The following is a 13,171-nucleotide window of genomic DNA, read 5'->3' on the forward strand; positions in this document are numbered from 1 at the left end:
GTGGTTTAAAAAAAAAGACAGTAAGCCTGCGTGGGCAGGGACTGTCTCATTTTCACTGACTGCATGTAAGATGAAGAGCAGGGTGCAAATGCTCTGAATAAACAGATTAAAAATACTTTGTCAATCCATGCATGTAGATGAAACACACTGAATATTCAAAAAACTCAATCCAGAATGCCAAATGCAGGAGTTGCAACACTCACATCCACAAAAATTAAGACAAATTTAAAGTAATTGTGGAGAGTTATACTCTGCAGGGATTATATTACACAAATCCACAGCCCCACCCCTTTACCCAAACCCATGGGGCTGGAACACAAGGAAGGAGAGGATTCTTTGCCCACCCACCCAAGGGTGGGTCCTATAAAGGATTTTTTAGCTGAGATTCCTGCATCGCAGGAGGTTGGACTAGATGAGCCTTGAGGTTGCTTCCAACACTACAGTATTTGTTTTCTGACTTTATGCATCACAATCCTGCGTGATTAACACCAGAGTTCTGTCTTGGGCCCAATGTGTGCACAACTTGAAAGAAGTAATTGAGAGCAACCAAGATGATAAAGAGTCTGGAAACCAAGCCTTAAGAAGAGGAACCGTTGAGAGAGCTGGCGATGATCAGCCTGGAGAAGAGGAGACTGAGAGATGGAATTACAGCCATCTTTAAATATATGAAAGGTTGTCCCATGGAAGATGGAGCAAGCTTGTTTTCTGCTGCTCTGGGAGGATTTGAACCAACAGATTCAAATGACAAGAAATGAGATTCTGGCTAAATACTAGGAAGAACCTCCTAAGGGTAAGAGCTTTCTGACAGTGGAACAGACTCTCATAAGAGGTGGTGGGCTCTCCTTCCTTGGAGGTTTTTAAGCAGAGGTTGTATGGGCTACCTGCCAGGGATGCTTTAACGGAGATTCCAGCATTGCAGACGATTGGACGAGATGGCCCTCAGGGTCCCTTCCAACTCTACAATTCTATGTTTCTGTGTCCCAAAATCTTTGGTCCAGTTGATAAAACTCTGGCAGAAATGAAGGGAATGTAGACTGACTTAAACTAACTGGGAAAAGTCCACTCAGGCTTCCAGACATCAAATCCCACCCCCTTCAACGCAGGAATCCCAGCTAAAATATCTTGGAAAGATAGCCCTTAACCTTTGCTTAAAATTCTCCAAAGAAGGAAGGTGTGCCTCCTTCTTCAAAGGTTGTCTGTTCCAAAGTCCAAAGGATCTTATTGGGTCAACATATTCCTCAAGCTGCCTACTAGCAAAATTACCTTATGTGCTTATGTCCCCCTCTCCCCCCTCCAAAAAAAAGGTGTGGAGGGGGACTCCTTGCTATTGCTTTTGGCCAGTGCTTGTGCTCAAGACCAAGAGCCCCCCTTCCTCCAAAGACTCCTTTGTGCTCAAACATGGGGGGCGGGGAACAGATATGGAAGCCTCTTTCACCTTGGAAGGAGGTGTCTGGTACCAGGTGAGGTTTCCTACATTGTTCTTAGAGGTGTTTTCTGGTGGTTAAAGTGAAAGTGCCCCTTCTGAGACCACTGAGTTGAGTAAACAAAGAGAGGTCTGTTGGCCAAGGGGCCTTGGGGGGCAGGCAGCAGACACTCTTGCAGAGAATGGGGGGGGGGAGCATTAAGGGCAATGGAGAGCCTCAAGCTCACCACGGATAACCCAACCAAGTGGATAATATAATCATCCCTGCATTGCATGGGGCTGGACTAGATGACCCTCAGGTTCCCTTCCAACCCTACATTTCTATGATTCTATAAAAGCACAGAAATGCACAGGTTATTTAGCTGTGATTCTTGCATTGGAGAGAGTTGGACTAGATGGCCCTTGGGGGTCTCTGCCAACTCTATGACTCCTCTGCCTGGAGATCTATATCTTAAAGCAGTGGTTTCCAATAGTGGGTCCATGCAACCCACCCAGGGGCCCGTGGCACATACCCGCCAACTGCCCAGGACATCCTTTGGGGTGGGGGTGGGGATATGCTCTCACATGAGAGCACGGTGCCAAAAAAGCGCAACTTGTGCAGTTTTGGGCACCGTGCAATCACAGGGGATGTGGGAGCACAGCCCAAAAGTTGTGCATCTCAGTTTTTACACTTGCACATGTTGGAGGGTATGGTGGCACCATTCACATAAAAACTACCGCAGAGATAACAGCATTTTAAAAAGTAGGGGGTCCATAGCTTGGCTTTTGAAAAACAGAGGGCCCACTGCCCTAAAGATAGGAAATGGGGCCCAACAGCTAGTGTCTTATGACCATCAGCTTCTCATGGGGGCTCAGGATGAAATCTCTGAAGAGCGCTGAGCAATTCAGCTTTAATCCCCACTCACTCCACACAGTGGTTTACGGATTCCCAGAAGGGGCTTAAGCGGAATTCGATCTCACGGCCTAAGTGCTGCATCTGGCTTGATAATCTGGTGACTCCCAAGGATATACGTTAACAGATTGCACTGGGACAATCCTGTCTCCATTAATAGAATCACAGAATTGTAGAGATGGAAGTGACCCCAAGGGTCATCAAGTCCAACCCCCTGCAACGCAGGAATCTCAGCTAAATCATACATGACAGATGGCCATCCAACTTCTGCTTTAAAACCTCCAAGGAAGGAGAGGCCACCACCTCCCGAGTGAGTCTGTTCCACTGTCAAACAGCTCGTGCTGTCAGAAAGGTCTTCCTGGTGTTTAGTCAGAATCTCCTTTCTCATAACTTGATGCCATTGGTTTGGGTCCTACCCTCTGGAGCAGGGAAAAACAAGCTTGCTCCATCTTCCATGTGAAATCCCTTTGGATAAGTGAAGATGGTTATCATATCTCCTTTCTTTCTCCTCTTTTCCAGGTTAAGCGTGCACAACTCCTTAAATCATTCCTTATAAGGCTTGGTTTCCAGACACTTGATCATCTTGGTTGCCTTCCTCTGCACAACTTCCAGCTTGTCAATATCCTTCTTAAATTGTGGCACCCAGAACTGGACCCAGGACTCCTGGTGGGGGTCTGACCAATGCAGATTAGAGCCGTACTATGACCTTGGGACATGGGTGGCGCTGTGGGTTAAACCACAGAGCCTAGGACTTGCCGATCAGAAGGTAAGCAGTTCGAATCCCTGCGACAGGGTGAACTCCCGTTACTCGGTCCCAGCTCCTGCCAACCTAGCAGTTCGGAAGCACGTCAAAGTGCAAGTAGATAAATAGGTACCGCTCCGGTAGGAAGGTAAACAGCATTTCCGTGCACTGCTCTGGTTTGCCAGAAGCAGCTTAGTCATGCTGACCACATGACCCAGAAGCTGTACACCGGCTCCCTCGGCCAATAAAGCGAGATGAGCGCTGCAGCCCCAGAGTCGGTCACGACTGGACCTAATGGTCAGGGCTCCCTTTACCTTTACTATGACCTTGATCAGGACACAAGACTTCTGTCAATACAGCCTAGAATAGCATTAGCTTCCCCCTTCCCCCAGCTGCATCACACTGTTGACTTGTGTTCAGCTTGTGGCCTATTAAAACCCCAAGATTATTTTCACATGTCCTACTGGCAAGCCAGGTGTCCCCCATCTTATGTTTGTGCAACTGGTTCTTCCTGCCTAAGTGCAGAATCTTACATTTGTCCCAACCGAAATTCGTTTTGTTCATTTTGCCCCATTTCGTATGTACTTATGGATCCTCCAGGCCAGAGGCTCTCTCTCTATTCCTAGGTTGTTTGGAGCATTTCACCACTGTGAAAACCAGGTGCAGGGCTTGCTGGGCCATTGGTCTATTCCAGCAGCCTCTTCTTACATTCTTAAGAAACTGGGGAGCAGTTGCTCTTAAAAGCATCCTATTTCTATAGAATTCTTCCAATGCTTCTGCCTGTCCTTGGGTCCAGGATGCTGAGTTTGGGAACCACCAGAATGAATCAGAACAGCAACACTGTTTAATTTTTTTACTTCCTCTTCAGGCAGCTTGCTGGCTCCAAGTTCAGGATCTACCTAAAAAAAACCTTCTTATCCCCCTTTCCTGCCACCTTCTTCCTCCTCTGAGTCACAAACAACAATGGCATTATTTGATTTAAAATAAAAATAAAAATTGGAATTGCTACCTCACCCACTGATTTTCCATCTTCCTCCACCGACTCAACATTAATGCTCAGTCCTGCTTATTTTAGGGTGCTAAACCTCCCACAAAAGCAGCCACAATCACCCAGCAGGTGACCATGTGTTTGTAATCAGCTCATGAATATTCACTGGCCTATTAGCATAACTGTACGTCTTGGGAATATATTTCCTAATGGGAATGAGTTTTATAAAGGGCGGGGCGGGGGGAGATGTTGAATCAAGCTCATCCAACAGGAAATAATGTCTCCAGAGGCAGCCTCATATTTTATACTGCACTGTAAAGAGCTTCTCTCAGCATTTCATCAGCACCTGATTTGAACACAAAGAGCTGAAAGGCTTCTCCCATCCATTCTCCTGAATTGCAAAAAAGGGTTAAATCACAGCAGCAAATGCCTTTTGAACTAAAGGCTTCAACACATTATTTCTGAGAGATGGCCCTTGGGGTTCCTTCCAACCATGCAACCATACAACTGCCTTTCCCCATTTGAACCAACCTGGACTCTGCATTTATCATTTGAGGTCCGTCTCTGTGTGCCTCCTCTGGGAGAGGTTTGGAGAATGGCAACACAAGAACAGGCCTTTCCTGTGGTGGCTCCCAGCTTGTGGGATGCTCTCCCCAGGGAGGCTTGTCTGGCACCTTCACAACATATCTTTAGACTCCAGGCAGAAACATTCCTCTTCTCCAAGGTCTTTGGCTATAGCCTTTAGAATGCGATGGGAAGGGAGAACTTTTGTTTGTTACTATGGTATGTATTTTTATACAGCCCCGTGATTTGGAAGGTGAAGGGAGGTTGAGAAAGAAAGAAAGAAAGAAAGAAAGAAAGAAAGAAAGAAAGAAAGAAAGAAAGAAAGAAAGACAGGCTTTGGAAGGTAGAGAATTCTCCTTCCTTGGAAGCTTTTTCAACAGAGCTCAAATGCCTGCCTCTCAGGGATTCTTGAGCTGTGATTTGTGTACTGCAGAGGGTTGGACTGGAAGACCCTTGGGGGTCCCAATCTACAGTGCTATGATTCATTTGAGGTTTTTAAACAGAGGCTGGGTGACCATCTATCAGGTATCCTTTAGCTGTGCTCCCTGCATTGCTCAGGGCTGGGTTATATGGCCCAGGGGGACAATTCTCCAATTCTAAGTGAAATGCTGCTAGGTGTGGCAAGACATCGACACCCTGCTCCAAACCCAGCCCTCCAACCCTAATGCTCCAATTGTCTGGGGAGCAAGGGTGGTGGTTAAATACTCCTCTATTAATAAAGTCCAGGGAGCTAAGGAGAGGCTATGGGGCTGCCTTTGTCCCCTGCTGCCCTCTCTACTCGACCTGGACCCCTGGACCCCTCAGAGACACACTTTGAGGCCATTCTTCCCCCTCCATGTTTTTTCACTTTTAACGAGGCTCAGAGACAAAGGGGGCCCACCTCCACGTCCTCCCTAAATGGATTTACAAGATGCATCAATGGGGCAGAAAAGAGGTTCCCTTGGCAACCCCTAAGCTCCCCCCTACACCCAAACTCAGCTCCCCTCCTCTTCTCAGCCCCAAACACAGAGATGTTTGGAAATCTGGGAGGAGGAAAATCCCTCGGTGGTTAAGGAAAACCTGATGCTTTGGTTAACCCCAGAAACCTCCCCCCCCCCCCATAAGCAGCTGCCATTTTGTTACTTGGTTAAACCAACAATGCTCTCCATCCCCAATCACATTGGGGTCCCCTTTGTGCGCTTGAAAGGCACCTCATTTAAAAGGAGAAAAATAGGCATTGGGGGTGCCAGGACCGTCCTTGCCTCTGCCCTCCCCCTGGATGCCCAAGCAAGAGAATTCTGGGAAAGAAAGAAAGAAAGAGCATGAAGACCTCTGTAAGAGCTTCAGTAAGAGGGATAACAGCAGTGGAGGTGGACGCACAAGAAGCTGCAGCAACATATAGCAGTGATTCCTCCATTGGTGGGGGTTGGACTAGAAGACCCTTGGGGGTCCCTTCTAGTTCTAAAATTCCATGATACACAGAAAGTACCCAAGTAGAACACCCATGTGGAACAAGGGTTTGGAATTAGGGCCCAAGGGCTGACTTGTAAAGCCATTTCATAGAAGCTTAGACTTGGAAGGGACCCCTAGGGTCATCTAGTCCAACCCCCTGCAATGCAGAGAGGGGAATACCAGCTCAAGAATTACAGAATCCTAGAGTTGGAGGGGAACTGGCCTATGGGACAGAAGATTTGGAAGGGGTGGCACATAACCCTTCACATAACTAAAGGGCTGTCAGATGGAAGAGGGGAAAGACTATCTCAGCAAGGGTAGGGAGACCAAGGACCTAGGAGAGAACAGGGCAGATCACGCTACTGGAGAAAAAAATGACAAAAGGGATGCAGTGGTTAAAGCTGGGTTCTCACAAAGATAAAATGAGGAATGGAACCTGGGAAAGACCAGGGTTCAAATCCCCACTCAGCCATGAAGCTAACCAGGAGTTCCATTTCCAGGGTGGTGGCAAATCTTGTTTCTGGGCTTTGCATTGTTTTGCAGACACCACCAACCACTCCAGTAAAATTCACACGTTCAGAGAGGCAACCACACTGCAGATGACATAGATATAACATAGACACATGGAAACACGCCCTTCCTAAGCAAATCCAGGCAGTTCCCAATGTCATTCCAGAACACACACTCAGTAAAAAAAATTAAAATTAAGCCTTAAGGGCTTCTGCAAAGGACCGGGGCTGAGACGCAGAGCGAAAGAGGATTCCCAGGCCAGGATCACACCCTCACACCACAAGCCAGTCAAAGCCTCTGGGTAGCACAGAACCTCCCTGGGGACTGGGATCAGGGAGGAGAGACTAGCAGCTGCTTCAATAAGGCCTGTTCCTCTAGATCTTTGTGTAAGGCAAGGACATAAAAAGAGCCCTCTAGATCAATGCAACTGCCCATGTAATCCAGAATCCTCTTCTCACAGTGGCCAAATGCCCACAGCAACTTACATATCTGGGTAGACTGCTTCTGGGCCTGGAGGTTCCATAGCGGCATCAGAAGAGAGCTACTGGATCAGACCAAAGGGGCCCTTTAATGCAGAAATCACAGCTAAAGAATCCCTGACAGATCACCTTCCAATATCTGTTTTTTTCAGAAGGAAAAAAAACCACCAATGAAGGTTGAAAATATTCCAAGAACCTTCACAAGTTTATCTTCCAAGAGGCTGTTTTTGACCTGAAAGCAACTCTGCTTTGAAAATGATGCACAGAATTTAAGAAACGTAATTTTTAAAATGACATAGTAGAGCCAAGTATTGGAGACCTCTGAATGTGGATTAGAAATTTTACTCCCTGGCAGGTTGCCGTCCAGCCTCTGTTTGAAAACTTCCAATCGCATCACAGAATTGTAGAGCTTCATTCAGTTGCACACAGTGGCAGCATTAAGGGCAGGTGCTTCCGTCTTCCCATGGGCCTCTTAGAGCTGTGTGGGTGTCCTGGGTGTGGGGAAGGGTTTGGGTTTGACGAGGCAGCACTTTGAACTTTGCAAACAGGGTGTGAGCACGCAACGCATATATTACTGCAAGGGTTTGGCAACAGCATGCACAAGTCTTCAAAGTGCTGAAGGGCCATTTGATGGAGGACTGGAAACAGGTTTAAAAATAAAGCAGTGTGAACTTGATTGGCTGTGTGTCTCCTTTTCCAGACAAGCGTTGAGTAAGCCGCCTGAAGCTGGATCAAGACCAAGAGAGGACCAGTGCAGGCTTGCAAGCTCACACTCCCCTTGGGGCTGGTTCCGACAAAGATCTGTACTCAGCCTTAGCAAAGCCTAAGTTGGAATGCTGTCCTCCCCAACAGAGTCAAAGAACAAGGGCGGAAAGCTGGAAAGAACAGCAGTATACTTGACTGGAGGTTTGGAGAAAGTGATGGTGTATGTGCACATTACTGAATATTACTGAAGAAGAGCTTGTTGGATCAGGCCAACGGCCCACCTCATCTGGCATCTTCTTCTCACAGTGGCTGAATACATAACTGTGCGGAAGCCGCAAGCAGGATTTGAGCCCAACAACAACACTTTCCCCTCCTGTCATTTCCAGCAACTGATATTCAGAAGTGCTGCTGCCTCCAACAGTGGAAGCAGAACTAGTAGCCATTTCATAGCCCTCTCCTCCATGAATTTGTCCAATGGTCTTTTGAAGCCATCCAACTTGCTAGGCATCACTTCCTCCCGTGGGAGTGAGTTCCACATAACTATGTGCTGCATAAAGAAGGACTTCCTTTTATCCATCCTGAATCTTCTAACCTTCAGCTGCAATGGATGTCCACAAGCTCTAGTGCTATGAAAGAGGGACACTAGACTTCTGTGGATACAGCCTAGAATAGCATTAGCCTTTTTTGCTGCTGCATCACACTGTTGACTCATGTGGAGCTTGTGGTCTCCTAAGACCCTGAGATCGTTTCTGCATGTCCTGCTGTCAAGCTGAGAATCACCCATCCTACATTTGTGCATCTGGTTACTCCTGCCTACTTGTGGAATCCTCCTTCGGTACTTGTTTTTTCCTTTACATCCCAGTCTGGAGAGGGGACTCTCCCTTCTTTAGCAAGTTCTCATCTGCATCCAGACTCATGAGTACAGGGGAAAGAGGAGCCTGGAACTGGTCCCACAACCGCCCAGTATCAGTGAAAGTGCTTACTCCAACGTAAGCTCAAAAACACATCGGACACCCAGACATAAATAACCATCACTCTAAGTGCCTTGTGTAAGAGTGAGATCATTCACAGGATTTTTAAAGCACCTGAAATGTGCTTCCAGACTGGATTGCTGCAATGCATTCTATGTGGAGCTGCCCTTGAAAATGACTCAGGAACTTCAGTGGGTTTGAGGTCAACAGTCAACATTATTTTCTCACTGCATCAGCTGCAGGAGAAATGCCGAGAGCAGAGACACCCTTTGTACCTCGCCTTCATAGACCTGATGAAGGCCTTTGACCTTGTCAGCCCAAACGGGTTCTTGACGCTACTCAACAAGATAGGGTACCCACCTAAGCTTCCACAAAAACATGTGCCGCACTGTCCAATATGACGGCCCATCCTCATCCACCTTCCCTGTAAAGAGCGGTGTGAAACAGGGCCATGTTCTCGGCCAAACCCTCTGCGGCATATTCTTCTCCCTGTTGCTCTCATATGCCTTCAGCTTGACAGAAGACAGTTTGTACATCTATTCATAGAGGTTTGTTCAACCTGGCACATCTCTGCATCAAGACAAAAGTATGGCTGGTCCTTTTCTGAGAAATGTTTGCAGATGAAGCAGCCTTGACAGCACACTCCAAGGAAGCTTTATGGAGGCTTGTCAACCATTTTGACCAAGCCTACAGAGAGCTTGGCTTTACCATCAGCCTGACAAAGACCAACATCGTTGTCAGCACTCCATGCATCAGCATTGGTGACCACATGCTTGAGATGATAAATGATTTTGTGCTTCTGGGCTCCACCATAATCAGCAGCCACTCCATTGATGCTTAGCTGGACAAGAGTATTGGCAAGGCAGCTCTGGCAATGGCTCACCTCTCCAAAAGGGTATCAGAGAATGTGATGCTAATGGCCAATACCTAGATGAAGGTCTACCAAGCTTGTGTCTAGAGCATGCTGCTTTATGGAAATGAGTGGTGGGCAACCATCAGGAGCGATACCTCAACACCTTCCCCAAGATCTGAGGTATCACATGGCAGGACAGGGTTTCAAACAAAGATGTGCTCTCCCAAGCCCACAATCCCAGCATGTTTACACTCCCGTCTCAGTAACATCTATGCTGGCTTGGTCATGTCCAAATGGAAGATGTTCTTTGGGGAGCTAGCTTCAGGCACCAGGTCCATTGGCAGATCACCTCTGTATTACATAGATGTCTGAAAGTGAAATATGAAGGCTGGCAACATCAACCCCGTTTGGGAATCCCTTACAGACAACCACAGTGCCTGGAGACAGACAGGTTGTGTATCTCCAGCAGTGACCAGAGGAGGAATGACCACTGGAAGGAGCACAGACAGAAGAAACTCCATGGTGCATCTCTAATGGTGAAACCAGATGCCTTCATCTGCCCCAGCTGCAACAAAACATCTCTCTCACTTATCAGCCTCTAAATTTGGCTTGAATCCTAAATACCTGAAGGTATTACCTAAAGTACCTCTCAGATGCTGAGATTGGCAGAGCTAGTCTTGGTATCCCTCCACTTTGGGTGGGAGGGCTGGCCAGGAGCCTTCTCTGTGGCGGCCCCTGAGCTGTGGAACACCTTTCCCCCAGAGATGCATCAGGCACCATCATTGTACAGCTTTTGGAGAAAGATAAAGAGGCACCTCTTTACCCTGGCCCTTAAGGATCCTAAGAAGAGCCGCTAGATCAGGCTAAAGGGGGCCCATCTAGTCCAGCACCCTGTTCTCACAGCAGCCAACCAGATGCACATTATGGGAAACACACAAGAAACACCTGAGTGTAAAAGCAACTGCCCCCTCCTGTGGTTTCCAGCAACTGGCATTCAGAAGCATCGCTGCCTCCAGCCCTGGAGGCAGAGCATAGCCACTCTGGCTAGTAGCCATTGACACCCGAGATGTGTGTTTTCTGAACCCACCCAATTCTTGTGAACATAATGTGGTTTAACAGCTTTTAATTCTGTATTAAAAATTCTTGCAACCCACCCTGGGGCCCTGCTGGTGAAGCGTAATTCAACAGCAACAGCAACAATTGACGGAGATCCACTTGAATCCCAAGGTTCCTGGCACGCCGTCAAACACACTTTTTCTTAGACCTCCAAGCTGTGCAGTTGCTCTTTAACAACTTCTGGCCAGCAGCCCCACTACTTTCCCCTTCCTCCCCAAGTGAAATACCAGAGTGCAATCTGCCTCCCAAATAAAGACTGGGTCCCTTTCCAGCACCTACCAGGCTAATTTCCTGGCCCAGCTACTAAGGGCTAATGACCACCATTGTCCACTCCGGATCCCCAGATTCCGTTTGTTCAGTCCTCGGCCTCCAAATAACCCAGCAGTTAATTATTTTCCGGCCCCAAACAAAGAGCTTCGCCTCCTGAAACTGGTCCAAAGTCTTTAGCAGCACCTCAGAAGAAGGTGGCATGCTCTCCTTTGTTGGAGGCTTTTATATAGACTTTGGATGGCCACCTGTCAGGGATTCCTGAGATGTGATTCCTGCACTGAAAGAGGTTGGACTGGATGACCATTGGGTCTCTTCCAACTCTACAATTCTCGGATTCTATGATTAATTGTAGGTTATTCAACAGAGGTTGGATGGCCATCTGTCAGGGATTCTTCAGCTGTGACTCCTGCATTGCAGAGGACTAGACTTAATTGGGGGGGGGGGCGCTTCCCAACCATACAATCCTATAACAGGAGTATGACCACTCCACTCCACCTATCTCAGGTAATTCCCTCCCCCTCCCGATCTCCCCCCCCCAAAGGAGCTGGCTGCACAACGACCCTGCATGGAGTACAGCCCAATTAAGACTGGAGCCGGCTTCCCACCCCACCCCATCCTGACTTTCCTCCCAACGGGAAAGTGGGGGAGAAGTGGAGAGTGTCCGTCTGGCTCACCCCCTACCACATCCAGCAACCCCCTCACACACAAAAATATAAAATGGGCATGTCAATGTGATTATCTCCATCAATGGGTCCCCCATGCTGAGAATGAGGTAACAGGCAATTCAAAAGAGAGGCCTTTGTTAAGAGGTTTTGTGGGGTGTGGGGTTTAATGGGGGGGAGAACAAAAGAGGCTGATGAGAACTGACGGAAGCCTGAACAAAAACCGCCTGAACAAAACCCGTAAGGCAGCTGAATGCCGACATGGGGCGATAATTGGAAAAGTGAGACAATGAGGCGCTGGGCCTGGTTTTAAAGTCCCAGCCTGCCCAAGGAGGAGGTGGGGGTGGGGATGGGAGAAAAGACCCCAGGGCTCTGCTGAGATCGACAAGGAGGGAGGGAGCCCCCTACCCAAATACACAAAAGACTGGATTACTGCAAAGCGCTCTATGTGGGGCTTCCCTTCAGGATGCTGCAGGGTGATTGCTGACAGGAGTCAGACCTTGTCAACATATGACACCTGTGCTCCAGAGATCTGCACTACTTGACCACTGGCTACCAGGCCAAGTTCAAGGTGCTACTGTTAGCTTATAAAGCCCTTAACAACTTGTTACCAGATTACACCTGTGTGATTGCCTGATCCCTTATGTGCTCCCTCAACTGCTTCAACCAGCGGAACTGGCAACGGTACAGGTGCCACGTAATCCTCCCTCTGCTTCTGTAAAGACTTGATTCTTTAGTGCAGTGACTCCTACACTTTGGAACTCCCTGCCTATTCATATCAGGTAGGCTGCACTCTTTTCAGCGCATGCAAAAACACTCCTCTTTATGGACATGCTTGTCTATAAACTTTGCTTACAAAGTTGATGCATGTCTTAAGCTGTTCTCAATCTATTGTTACTTTAACTTAATGAGAATTAAATTGTTGTTGTTTATTTGTCTTATTTATAATTCTATTGTTTTATAGTTTTCTGTAAACCACTTTGAAGTGTTTTTTCTTCTTCTTTTAATCAAGCGGTGTATAATTTTATGAAATAAATAAATAAATGAACAACATTTCTCCCCTGCAAATGGGAACTTGCTGAAGAAAGGAGATTCCCTACTCCAGACTGGGAAGGAAAGGAAAAAGCAAGCACAGAGAAGGGTTTTTGCACCTGGGCAGGAATAAATCAGATGCACAAATATAAGATGTGGGGCCACCTGGCTTGACGGAAGTACATGTGGAAAAGATTCAGGGGCCCTATTAGGCCACAAGGTCATGATGATTCAACAGTGTGTTGTATCAGCAAAAAAAATTAAAAAAGGCTAGTGCAATTCTAGGCTGTATCATCAAAAGTGCACTGTCCAGATCAAGGGCAATAAAGTCCAACAGAAATAGTTGTAGTAAAAGAAAAATCTGATGATTCCAAAATCTGGCTACTACTGTCCTAAAGGAATTGACAGTAGGCTCATCAAATTTTCAGGGGACACCAATCTGGGAGGGGTAACCAATATTGCAGAAGATAGAATAAGGACTCAAGATGACCTTAACAGTTAATAACAATAACTCTCCTTCATTGGAAGCTTTA

The 13,171-nt window shown here is 47.3% G+C and overlaps 2 protein-coding genes and 1 long non-coding RNA gene across 3 annotated transcripts in view; 1 reads left to right on the plus strand and 2 right to left on the minus strand.

Moving 5' to 3' along the window:
* LOC310698311 (uncharacterized protein) overlaps positions 1-13,171 on the minus strand; it is a gene marked incomplete at its 5' end in the record, with an annotated part of 139,984 nt that overhangs the window by 60,490 nt on the left and 66,323 nt on the right. The window lies entirely within an intron of this gene.
* EFNB1 (ephrin B1) overlaps positions 1-13,171 on the minus strand; it is a 73,549-nt gene that overhangs the window by 32,123 nt on the left and 28,255 nt on the right. The gene's annotated exons all lie outside the window — the stretch shown is intronic.
* On the plus strand, positions 337-12,503 carry LOC310698388. Its single transcript, XR_014521488.1, has 3 exons — positions 337-790; positions 2,835-3,081; positions 7,730-12,503. It is a non-coding gene; the product is annotated as an uncharacterized lncRNA (long non-coding RNA).

This window comes from Podarcis liolepis (assembly GCF_965112155.1).
Source record: "Podarcis liolepis genome assembly, chromosome: Z".
NCBI lineage: Eukaryota > Metazoa > Chordata > Lepidosauria > Squamata > Lacertidae > Podarcis > Podarcis liolepis.